The sequence below is a fragment of the Typopeltis vanoorti genome, chromosome 12, assembly GCF_054136105.1.
Source record: "Typopeltis vanoorti isolate ZY-2024b chromosome 12, IOZ_Tvanoo_1.0, whole genome shotgun sequence".
NCBI classification, from domain to species: domain Eukaryota; kingdom Metazoa; phylum Arthropoda; class Arachnida; order Uropygi; family Thelyphonidae; genus Typopeltis; species Typopeltis vanoorti.
Window position 1 is genome coordinate 114151871 of NC_143560.1, and position 12501 is coordinate 114164371.

At 37.4% G+C, this 12501-nt stretch overlaps 1 protein-coding gene across 1 annotated transcript in view; it reads left to right on the top strand.

The window, feature by feature from the left end:
* The window catches only part of LOC150101145 (uncharacterized), an 85344-nt gene that overhangs the window by 36618 nt on the left and 36225 nt on the right, over positions 1-12501 (top strand). The gene's annotated exons all lie outside the window — the stretch shown is intronic.

Sequence of the window (12501 nt, forward strand, 5' to 3'; positions counted from 1 at the left end):
ACAGTGATTATTACTTTGTGCTTATTGATTACAAACTATACTAACAATCCATCTTAGAATCCTTCAAGGGCCACTCGACAAATTACACGCATCTTAGTAATTCAAGTGTTGGCAAGAGATCCATTGTACAGGATATTAAATATTTAGAAATTAATGTAGAAAAAAAAAAAACTACAGGTGAGTGTGTAATGCACATTCTCACTTGTAGGTACAGTACACCTTCAGTTGAGTCAAATCATTAAAAAACCACTGGTGAACCGTGAGCGACTCCATACAGCAGCGATTTCTTGAGGAGCGACGCCGATTCCAAATTTAGTATTTTTTATTCTTGCAATTTAAACGAAACATCTTCAAATGAAGTGGCGAGTCTACAAATACTGTCAACAACTGGCATTCTGCCAAGTACCAAAGACACTTTTCGTTTGTTTACCGGGGAGAACATGCAATTCTGAAATTCTAACCCCGGCTCTCAGTTTACACTCTAGAGGGCAGCAAAATCTACCTTAATGGGGTTGACAGTATCGAGATATAATTACACCACCAGTGGCCACTGGATACCTTGAAGGAAATGCCAAGCCAGATAAAGTATCGCAATAAAATGCTGTCAATATCCCAGAAGCCTTTGTGACAGGCGGATGGCGCGAGCTCTCTCTCTCTCTCTCTCTCTCTCTCTCTCTCTCTCCCCTTTCCGTCTGTATGCACGTGTCTAGTACAACAATGAGTCGGATTATTAGCATTCTGGCAACCATCGCTAGGCGCTGAGAGAATTGGTGCGTGCCCTACCGTTGCCATGGAAACGCTCGTGTGATTCGAGCGTGTGACAAACTTTTGATGGCGCTAAAGAAAAGTTGGACTTCATTGCGACCCGCTGTGGAATATTTATTATCCGCCTGGTGATTAAGAAAAGAGCTTTATTTCATCGGCCAGCAATTGTTATGGAAGCGGTGGGAAGAAGTAGAAAATTGGGTATGGCAGGAATTTCATTAAACGATCATCGCATACTTTTGCTCAATAACTCCGCTGGAGGACGTTTTAAAGTCGTGTCTCGGACATGCAAATATAAGGCTCCTTCGCCTTTCTGCGAAGGAGCGCTCTACTGCTCGGCTCATTTCATTTACGGCCGTTATAATTAGCATCGCTAAGAAATCAATTGAAGTTCAAGCGATAAGTTAGCGGTATCAGATGACAGGAGACCCACAATACGCACAGGGGTAGTTCAACAAACTCCGTTCCCCAGAAAGCATCTTTAATAGTGACAAACCGTAATAAAACGACATACATAAATTCGTTTAAATTTAGGTTTATTTAGTTTTTATGAATTCTTGTTTATAATTTTCTGTTTGCATTCAGAATATGAAAAACCTTTCAGTGAATTCTTTCCTATTTAATATGAAAGAGAGGGGAGAAATACAACTGGGTTAATTTCCCTTTTGACTCTTAGTAAGAAACGCTACCGAAATTTTAAAATGTCCTTTTACTGACAACAAGAATTCGTATATAAAACGATTCAAATTGCAGGAACAAATCGTTTAGTGAATGTTAAACCATCTAAAGAGAAACGATTGGCCGAAGCAACTAACTTACACGTTCTCTCTCTCCGTTCGCTCTTTTACGGGACGAAAAAACACTACCATGGCACTTGCTGCAGGAGGATAACTCGCCTTCCGTTTAAAACAGCCCTCAAAAAGGATCCCTGTGTGTTGAAGGCATTCGAACAATGTCCTTGAAACCGAAGGCCAATGCTGCGACTGCCAAGAGAAAGGAACTCCATTAATGCTTAAACCATAACAAACGAAACTTCCATGGTTTAAAAAAAAAAGGTTGAAACCCTGTGATGCTATCGCATTTAGTGAAAAAACAGGTGATTACATCAAAGGGCATTTTTGGTTTCATATGATTAACGGTGAACTGCACTTACTTCCAAATGTAACTCATTTGGTGCTGCACTGATTGAGAAACTTCATAGAAATGAATTTATTTATTTAAAAAAAAAACCTCTTTAGTGTATGCAATATTTTTATTAAACCTCTTAATGGGAGGGGGCACATTGGCACTAATGTATATGGGGGACAATATACTATGATAGGTTGGAATAGAAGAGTGAGATCTTCTCCTTATTATCTCTTCTGTTCAAGTACAGATGTTGTCTCTAGCAGACAGCGAAGCTTCATCTTGGTCAATCGTGATCGTCTACTTGGTCATGACCCTCTCATCTGTCCACAGCACATGATCACGCGTCAGCGAAATCGAGAGAACGACACATTATTTACATAAATTATACCCACAAGTCGAGGTAATTTCTTCACAATTAATTATCGCAATTAACATTAAACAAAAGTTTTGTGGAGACTAACACACAAAGACAATTTGCGTGTTGGACTCACAAAAACCTTTGCATCTGCTTTGTCGTCGATGCATGAGTTTAGAATAAACCTAATTTTGGTAAGGGCAGAGTAACCAGTCCCAATTCTATCTTCATATTCTGTTATGTCTGCAATGAATATATTCTCTGGATGGGACCTGCTAACTTATCTTCAGTTGAAAATATCTTATGAATGTTTCGTGCATCCTACGGATTCAAAAGTATTTCTCTAACCAACAGGAGCTTCAGTTACTTCGAATGCGCTGTTTATACAAATATCATCGTTGTCCTGTCCTTATTTATTTACTTTTTTATTATTATTTATATTTATTATTTTTTATATTTATATTTATTTATTTATTTATTTATCTCTAGATATATAATGGATTACTACTAAAATATCACCAAGGATTACATCGGACGCTTCGATGGACAATCAATTATTATTTTATTTTATTTTTTTACGTTTAAACATTATAACTGAAAGTTATTGGACGAAGGAAGTGATTCGCATGATAATAAAAAGTCTGCCGTACACAGTTTAAGGCGGAGATCGGTTCTCGTTGTTCTGTGAACTTGTGCTAAATCTTCAACCGCTTAGAAAAATTGACACCGACCGACTACCGTTGTTGCAAACTGGGAGTGCATTCCCTATATAGGGAACAGTTATGAAGACGAAAATATGAATTATCTCCAAGTAACTATAGTAATTATGCTAATAACAGGGGTTTAATAGTAACTGTGATGTTTACGTATTCATAGAATGCACGGCAATCGACCTTCCAGCTACAATGCGAAGTTGTGCTGTGCCGACTTGGCTGCAGTGAAATTACGGCCAAGGCTGAAACTATTATTTACATGTCTTAGTTCTTCAGCTATTTCTTAAACGAGCCTGCCAAGCGTTAAGGTATGGATGTAAGCATTTCACTCCTTCTTCTTACTATTTCCGGATCTAGCTCCTCAGAGCCGGTCTTAAGTCATAAGACGTTTAGTAATAGCATGAATGTATGTGCTGACACAGGGGAAGTAAATTCATTTACTATCGGGCAGTTCTTTCGGGAAAGTCGCAAACGATCGAGATTCGGATTAAGAATTGCGCGACGACGAACTCTCACACAGGTCACGTGGCCGATGTCATTCAAAACAGAAAATAGAAAGAAAAGTTCTGCGAAGTGGTTCTGGGCCAACAGCAACTGCATGTTGACCGTCTGAGACTACACTCAAGCAAGTTCTGCGACCAACAACCGGGACGTGATCTGAAGGTCCGCCGAGCTACATTACAGATCAAGACTGTCGATTAAAAAAAAAATAAAAATAAAAAATAAAAAAAAACAGCAAATACTCCAAGTCACAGTGTTACAATGGAACTTGTCGCGATTAGATCCCGCCCTACCATACAGTCATAATTCGTGGATGTGACTTTTAAACCTCACTATAAGGGACAAAGTAATATTTATTCGGATTGTATTTTTAGTGATAATTCCAAGCACGAGAGGCTGGCTGTTCGACCTACAGTACATTAACAATGGAACTTAGATGGGCAGAAGGTTAAGGAGAAGGAGGAAGCCGGTCAATAATGGATTCAATGACCTACAGATTGGAACCTCTGTATCATCGAATATACTTCAAATGATTAATCATCTTTCAACTAATATGACATTTAAATTTTCTGGTTTTTATTCCAAAAAAAAAAAAAAAGCATAAAATCAGTGTACATGACAGAGATCGACGGATAAGGGGAAGAGATAAAAATAAAAAAAATCTACGTAACCAGACATTTTATCGGCTTTTAAATGATGAACATCATTCTGGAACGCTTAATGACGTGTGTTTCGGTATATGCCGTTTCCGTAGTAATAAGACTCGCGTACGTTATTGATAGTGATTTTTCTGTGCCCTCTGATGTTGCCATGGAAATTTGGTGGATAGTCAATTTCTAAATTACTTTCAGGTCAGACGACACTGCGTACAAGTTTCGCGTTGTAGGAAATACGCCGTTTGATCGTCAGATATTCGACTGAGAATTGAGGCCGCGGTGAGTCAGGCAGAAAGCATCTCTTTTATGCACAGCAGAAGCCTCGGCTATTGGTTTCTGAGTTAATCTACATGTGATTACAATAACGAAATTTAAACTCTGCTGTTTAAACACTGACACCAGTTAGTCAATTAAAATCAGTTAGTCCAGGTGAATGTCGATTTACTCAGGGAGCTGCAATTAGCTCTTGACTAGGAAACCATCAACTGAGTTGGTAGCACTTTCACTGTACATTTTCACCCCCTGAAATAAATAAATAATGGCATTAAAGTCTGTAATTGAATTGCTTCCCTTTTTATACGTAATTTTACATTATTATTATTATGCTCATTTATCGAACAGTTTTGTTTTGAAGTAAAAATTCATCAACAAAAAAGCGTATGGTCCTTTATTTATTTATTTTTTTTTTTCACGCTGAATTCAATGAAGGCAAAAACGGACAAGCAGTTAAAAATACCAATTCTTATGTATTATAATAAGAAGCACTTGCCTGCAGCCTTGTAAGGTCTTGTGATGTGTCGCTCTGGAGCAGTTAACCATGACACCCATGCTTAACTGCCCAGACTTGATTCATCGCTTGTTACTATAAATATTGATAATTAAAAACTTGTTTTTCATACGTTTTCAACACCAAGACTGCAAAAATATTCAGTTATTTTAGAGTCGGAAGTACTAATGATGTTACTGAAGGAGTTGAGCTTAGAAACAAATGGTAGGAAACATTAAGTATTACTTTTTCTTCCAAGGTTTTTTAAAAAATTATTTACCTAAAGCTAAATAGCAAAATAAGGATTGTAGAAGATCAAATCATTATCCATATTTGTAGTGTTAAAATAAGCATTCTCTGTACTGACAGCTACAAACGTCGATCTCATCAATCAATCGCCTCGATTCAAAATTGTACAACGATGAATCCTCAATTTAGACTACAATATTCCGACAACACAGCATTAGCTGATCTCTCTCTCTCTCTCTCTCTCTCTCTCTCACACACACACACACAAATTTACATTAAAATAAAAACCTCGGTTATGCTGCGTGTGTATCATAACTTAATACACCAAATGAAAGTGATGATTTGTAGGGAATAGTTCTATGATAGCCTTCTACTAACAAGTTTAAATACTAATTAACTTAATATTTAAAAACATATTTTATTGCATTTCTCTATTAAATAGTATTTTCAGGCTTTATTTAAAATCGTCTACTGCTGTAAATGAAAAAGCTAGACGCAACTCATCCTCTCTTCATAAGCAACATAAATATTTATCATAATGAGTATTCATTTTTTTTTTCCGGTGCCGTGATTTCCAAGGTAAGTTCGTGTCTGACCGCATAAAAAGTATTTATTACTTAATTTATTTATTTTCTAAATTATTATTATTTAACTTTCCAAGAGCTCGCACCTTCACGGGGGGGGGGGGAGTTCCCAGACATTTTAAGATCCAGGCGTTAATCGATGAATAAAGCCTCCAGGTGGATTAAATCGTAAGAATTTTTCGTTCTATTTTAAATCTTTCTAATCTAAAATTGAAATTCTCCTCACATATTTTTAGGATTTTTAATTCTTATCGGATCATACTTTCAGTGACAGCATTTGTTAAGAAGCCATTTGTTCACCTGAACTATGACCTTTTAAAATTACCACAAGAAAACGGTCATGGAAGATTAATTCTGAAACTCTCTCTCTATCTATCTATCTCTATCACTCACACACGCACAGAATTGCCGTCAACTATTCTCGTTGCGGCTAAGCGTATCTATGAAAATAAAGGAAATATTTTTCTTGAGAAACAGGCGTCTTATTACATGAATTTCACTGCGAGAAACTGTATTCCTTGAAGATATATTTATCTTTCGCTGACAACGTGACATATAATGCGAGTTTCCCTCGCTTGTGGGACAGTCTTTCCTTCGTCTTGGGCACCTGCACAAAATGCGATTCAGAATACAGTATCGAAAATTAGATAATACGCCGCTTCAACTGAGTTTTGAATTTTTGTGACCGTTTGCCCAAGTACCTGAGGAACTGCGTATTGTAGGACCATATCCGGTGATGCATCACTTAGCAGGAAGCATGTTCCCAGAGCAATGGAATATCGGGACTCTTGCGTGCATTATTGATAAGCTGAATGACTTATTGTGCAGACGGTTGCCATGGAAATCTATTTGGCAGCATTAGCAGAGGGAGAAACCGGAAATGACGCAAGTCTTTCCTAAAACTGATGTAATAGGTCACGGGCAGTTCGAATTCTCCCATGAAATAACTGCCGCCATTGAGCGAATATGCTTTCGCTAACGGCAAGGTGAACTCGTGGAGTGCAAGGACAACCGCTCGAGGGAAGGGGAACTTATTGTTTCTTGCTTCAAAACGATTATGTCATTTGCACTGGCCAAGAATAGGAAGAGAACTCAGATGAACTCTGGGATAACAGCGCTTATAACGGCAGTCATTTCATAACGCCGGTGCAGGTCAGTGTTTGTTCATAATGATAAATAAATGTGCACGTTTATTGCCGCGTATCATGCTGATATTAATAATGGGCGCATCAGAACGCTTTGCCTTATTTTCAAGCTCATGAGTCCCAAGTTCCTTCCGTGACTGCCTTTCTCAAAAAACTTCCTCCAATCACTTCTGATACAACTTTCAAGAAACAGAAAAACTAAATCTAACATTAAAAAAAGAAGAAACATTGATTATGGTACTAAATATGATTAAATTGGTATTTAAAAATACCCTGGTTCTTATTCTTAATAATTCAACATTTTTTTTATAGCCTTTTCTCAACAGGGGTGTTCATAAGCTACAGAATAACTTCTTAAACTAATAAACTCTTATTATTATTATTATTATTATTATTATTATTATTATTATTATTATTATTAGACACCTCCAGGGAGTCCAAAGACTCATCGAGGGAGAGTGTGCAAACAACTCTTTCTAAGCAATGTGTGCTGAATTCGTTAGCAATCTTATCTTATTAAAAGTTAAAATTATGAATCAACAGACTCAGATTAATAATAATAATAATAATAATGTTATTTAGGGTTGCGATTTCCAGAATTAAAGTCGTATTCAAAAAATTTGTGAAATAAGCGGTTTGAATTTTTCCCGGTGTATGTATGTACGTGCGTCACGCACACTAACTTCGCTTTAGGTGTGCGTGACAAGAAATCGAAAAGGAAAGTGTAACTATATTTAATTTTAAGAAAACTACTTGCAAGGATGATGTAAAAGTCCGTGTGTTATTTACCATTTTGCGCTATTTTCGTCTTCAGTTTAATTTAAACTTCTTAAAGACTCATAAACAGAGTTCTTCGGGATAGTTGTTTCATTGGAGGAATGGATTTGTGACTTTTTCCAAGCAATGATCATCACAAAATAGTTGCTGAGTTAATTCGAAACACATCATGTGGGATTCTGATTGAAAAACGAAACCAGCCATTACTCCTGAATAAAAGTGGATTTTGCTTTCTTGTCAGCTGTTTTTCAATGCCGAACAAAACCAAGGACCAACCGCAGGTGTTTTGCATGTCAGAGCCCAGACCTTACCGACAGTGCTCTTTATGTGGAAAGATCCCGGTTCGAATTTATTTATTTATCGTATGGCTTGTAAACATGGTTAAAAGAATAAGATATAATACACATGAGTATAGATAAGATACACATATATGATTTTAAAAAAAAAAGTCTACATTCAGGCAATACAAATATGAAATTTATGACAAGCAGCATCAGAAAGAGGATTAGTCATTTTAACATTTAGGTTTTTGATCGCCTCTGGGGATAGTTCAAAGATATCCTTAAAGTCACCTGGATATGCTGTCAGCTCGCATTCCTTTACTATATGGTAAATGGTTTGGGTCTCGGCTCCACAGGGACAGTGGGGATTTGGTATATTACCCCACTTTGAAAGTAAGTCTCCACATACACCACCTGTGCGAATCCTGTTAGCCGTCGTCCATATATTCCTGGGCAGGTCAAATCCAGATGGTTTTTGGAAGATGTTTATGTGATTGCAAACTTCAGGTGATACTGCTTGGGACCACAGTACATCCCACCTACTCACCATACTGTCATTCTGGCTAAGAAGATTACGGGCAGTTTTTATGGCAGGTCTTCTGGATTTTAGTCTATTGGATAAAACATCTGGAATAAATTCATGTATTGGGAGATTTTGGTTATTTAAAATTATTTTATATTCACGAAGCAAGGCTTCCTTTCATCGCAGTTCCGGAGGAGCAATATGGCTCAAAGTGGGGAGCCATTGTAAGGGTGTACTCGTAATGCAACCTGTTATTAAACTAGAGTGGAGTTAAGTTGCGTATCTAGTTTATTGACATGGTAACTATTGAGCCAGACAGGAGCACCATATTCTGCTGCATTGTAAACCAGACCCATTGCAGTGCACAGCAGAGTTCTGGCACTTGAGCCCCATATAGTACCACAAAGCTTCTGAACTATGTTATTTCTGGTGCGAACTTTAGCAGATAAATTAATGTTCCATCAGCATATATCTCTCTGGTTTTTGATTTACAAGACTATTGTTTAGGTGAAAGCAAGAACATTCGGTTTTACCATAATTTGGTGTTAATCGCCATTTTTTATAGAACTGCCATAAAGCCGACAGATCATTTGTCAATATTTCTTCAGTTCTTTTGATTGACTTCTCGCTGATCGCCAAAGCCAGATCATCTGCATAAGCAAACTTCCTGCTGGCTGTTTCAGGAACATCTGCGATGTAAAGGCTAAAAAGCAGTGCGAGACCTGAGGTAATCCATTCTTAAGCACTCTCTGTTTACTGATGCTTCCTACGGTGACTACCCTGAAATATCGATCACACAGTAAGTTGTTTAGGAGACGACTCAATATTTTACATGGAATGACCTTAAGAAATTTATATATGAGTTCCTTCCTCCAAACAGTATCGTAAGCCGCTGTTAAGTCAATAAAGACTTCAGTAGTCTTCAGGCATCTTTGAAATCCTGCTTCAATGTAGGTTGTTAGGCTGAGAACTTGATCTGTGCAGCTGCGATCTCTTCTGAATCCTGCTTGTTCTATTGGAACACGTTCCAAAATTTTATCACTGATCCTATTCAATATTAGTCTCTCCAACAATTTGTAGGTTGCACTTAAAAGGGCTATGGGGTGGTAGCTTTCAGTTCTGTCTGGTGGCTTACCTGGTTTTAACACAGCAATGATTTTTGTCCTTTTAAATTCTTTAGGAACGCAGCCACTTTGAAGTATATCGTTAAAGAACTTAGCCAGCCACGATCTTGCATAAGGTCCACAGTGCGGCAGGAATTCATTATGAACATTGTCCAATCCAGGAGCCTTCCCCATTTTGATAGTTTGAAGTGCCGAGGATATTTCCTCACGGGAAAAAGGCAAAGAGAATTGTTGATTCTTTTGAGTTACAGACTTCATAGCCTTTAGTTTGCGTTTTACCGCTTTAGTATGTTCTTTATCTATCGGAGCTCTAGAAAGCGAAACAATATGAGCAGCTATCTGATTGGGATCGACAAGAGGAGATTTCTTTGGCACAGAGGGGCTTGAACCAAGCTTTTTAAGTAGCGACCTGGCTTTTCTACTAGAGTGTTTGAAATCTATGTTTTCAGTTATTTGAATCCACTTTTCCCTGCGAGCAGCGTTGAGACTATGGAGCAGTTCTTCTCCTATCTCAAGATCCTTACTTTCAAGGAATTCCCGATAAAGGGATTCGCTTTCATTGGTCCATCCAGGCACGTATTCTTTTCGGTAGCCTCGAGGAATGTGTATTTTTGCCACCGCTATAACTACTCCAGTGAACCGTGTATAGTTTTTGTAAGTTGGGGGATTTCTTCTAAGGCGTGCGTCTAGATCCGCAGTGAAGTTTTCCCAGTCGGCTTTTTGGAAATTCCATCTTGGTCTAGGAAATGATGTTATCACTGGAATTTGGGCTCCTAATTTCATAAAAATGGGACGGTGCTGGCTATTTGGAAAAACCCCAAGAATATGTCTGAAAGTCTGTAGAGGTTGATTTTCACTATCAGTGGAGACGAATGTCAAATCTGGGTTATATTCCTTATTCCAGGGTCTTGATTTAAAGGTGCCTTTTCCCTTGGCATCAAAAAACAAGTAAAGACGGTGTTGATCTGCCCATTCAGCTAATATTTCCCCGTTTTGATCATTCCAATAAGTATGATGACTGTTGAAGTCCCCAGGTTACACCGTTGGGTGGGAGTATGTCTGTAGAACATCATTTGGCCAAACAATTGCAGGTGGTTTATATACATTCACAATTGTAATGTCCGCTATTTTAACAGTGATCTTATGGATTTTGCCATCAGTCGAAGAAGATATCAGCACAACATTCTCAATACCATTTCGGACATATGTTATGTTGCCTTAGCTATGACTGTAAGTAATCCCGAGAATATCGTAGCCAGGGATTATTGCTCTAGATTCATCTTGATCTTCAGTTTCGATATGTGATTCTTGAATGAAAAGTAGATCGACGTTTTTTTCTCGTAGAAGTTTAGAAAGACATTGATATTTTGATGCGCTAATACCCTCAACATTTAACTGGAAGATACAGATATTATGTCTAATATTCCTTATTAGCTGGTTCGAAGAACAACCGTTGTGAAAGTTTTGGGTTTCCATGTGTAAGTATGGTCAGGAGATTGCACAGTGGTCTGGCCGCCAGTCGTTCTAGCTCTTTAGCATGACCCAGGGTGCACCACGAGGAGGCGAGCTCGAATTGCACCCCCCCCTTCCTCGGTTCGAATCCAGTGTATGACGCGAAGAGCTTTTATAAGTTTTTCAAATGAAGGCCAGTTAAGAAGGTGAATGGACTTTTCTTACCGGAAATTTGGATTCTTTCATCCCCCAAAACACGCAGCTTGGCAGAAGACAATTAATAGCATTAGTTGATTCGGTCGTAATTCAAATAAGTGAAATATAAACGATATTTCTATATACAAGAATTGAAACTATTTCATTGTACTAAGTGGAGATTTCAGACGTTTCTTTTCTCTTCTCTCATTACAATAAGATTGATTTCAAGTCATAATTCAGTGATAGAAATATCGTGGTGTCGGATGAAGCATCTCTATTAAAATACAGAAAATGTTCTAATATTAATCGCTGCTATTCAGTTATGATTTTATACAAATAAAAATTATGTTCATTTTTATGAATAATTTTTCTTTCCATACAAACAACACAAAATTAACTAAGCGATATATCAAGGACCACTTTGGTTTCTTGCTGAGTGATTAAATGCATGCAACATTTTTGCCCTGTAAACTTTCCTAGCTGGAGGAACACGGACAAAGGTTTCTTTTATTATTTATTTATTTATATTTGCTGCAAATGGTGAATTTCCGAATTTGGATTTAACTTATAACGACTCAAAAATATAATAAATACAATACAATAAAATAATAATAGGCAATCCATTGAAGAAATAAAAATAAACAAGTAAAAATCAAAAATACATAAATTTATAACTAAGTCACTGAACTTAATTACATCCTCAAAAGGCAAGAGAACCGGATGAACCGGATGGAAAACATCGCAGAAAATACGAAGAACAGCATCGAGAAGCAGAAATGCAGATGAATAATATGAAAATAACCAAACACGGTCATAAATCAAAATGCGTTTCGCAAACAGTCAAAGCAATCGATGTTTATCTATTGTTATTTATGACGTGTAATTATTTTTCACTTAGTTGCATATCAAGGTAATTAGCATATTACACGTGCGGTATTTGTAGCTGCATGGGTTACAAAACAATACATACTTAAGTGCTATCGCATGCATCAGTAGTTCCCAACTGCCAGCACAGGCTTGCTGCACGATTTGCCACATATTAGAAATAAATAAATAAATACAGAGAAAATCGTAGATATCAATAATTCTTATTTTATTTTGATTATGCAACCTGCATGGAGTTCCAAGTCTCATCGCAGGAAGCTGCACTGCTACCCCGCTGATTTCATCCACTTTACGCGTCACCGTCAAATGTATTTTTGTCTGCTGTACGTTTTTTTATTTTTTTATTTTTAATCAGTTTGTCAACTTTTGTGCTGAGGAATTTTTGGGAGGCAAACCATC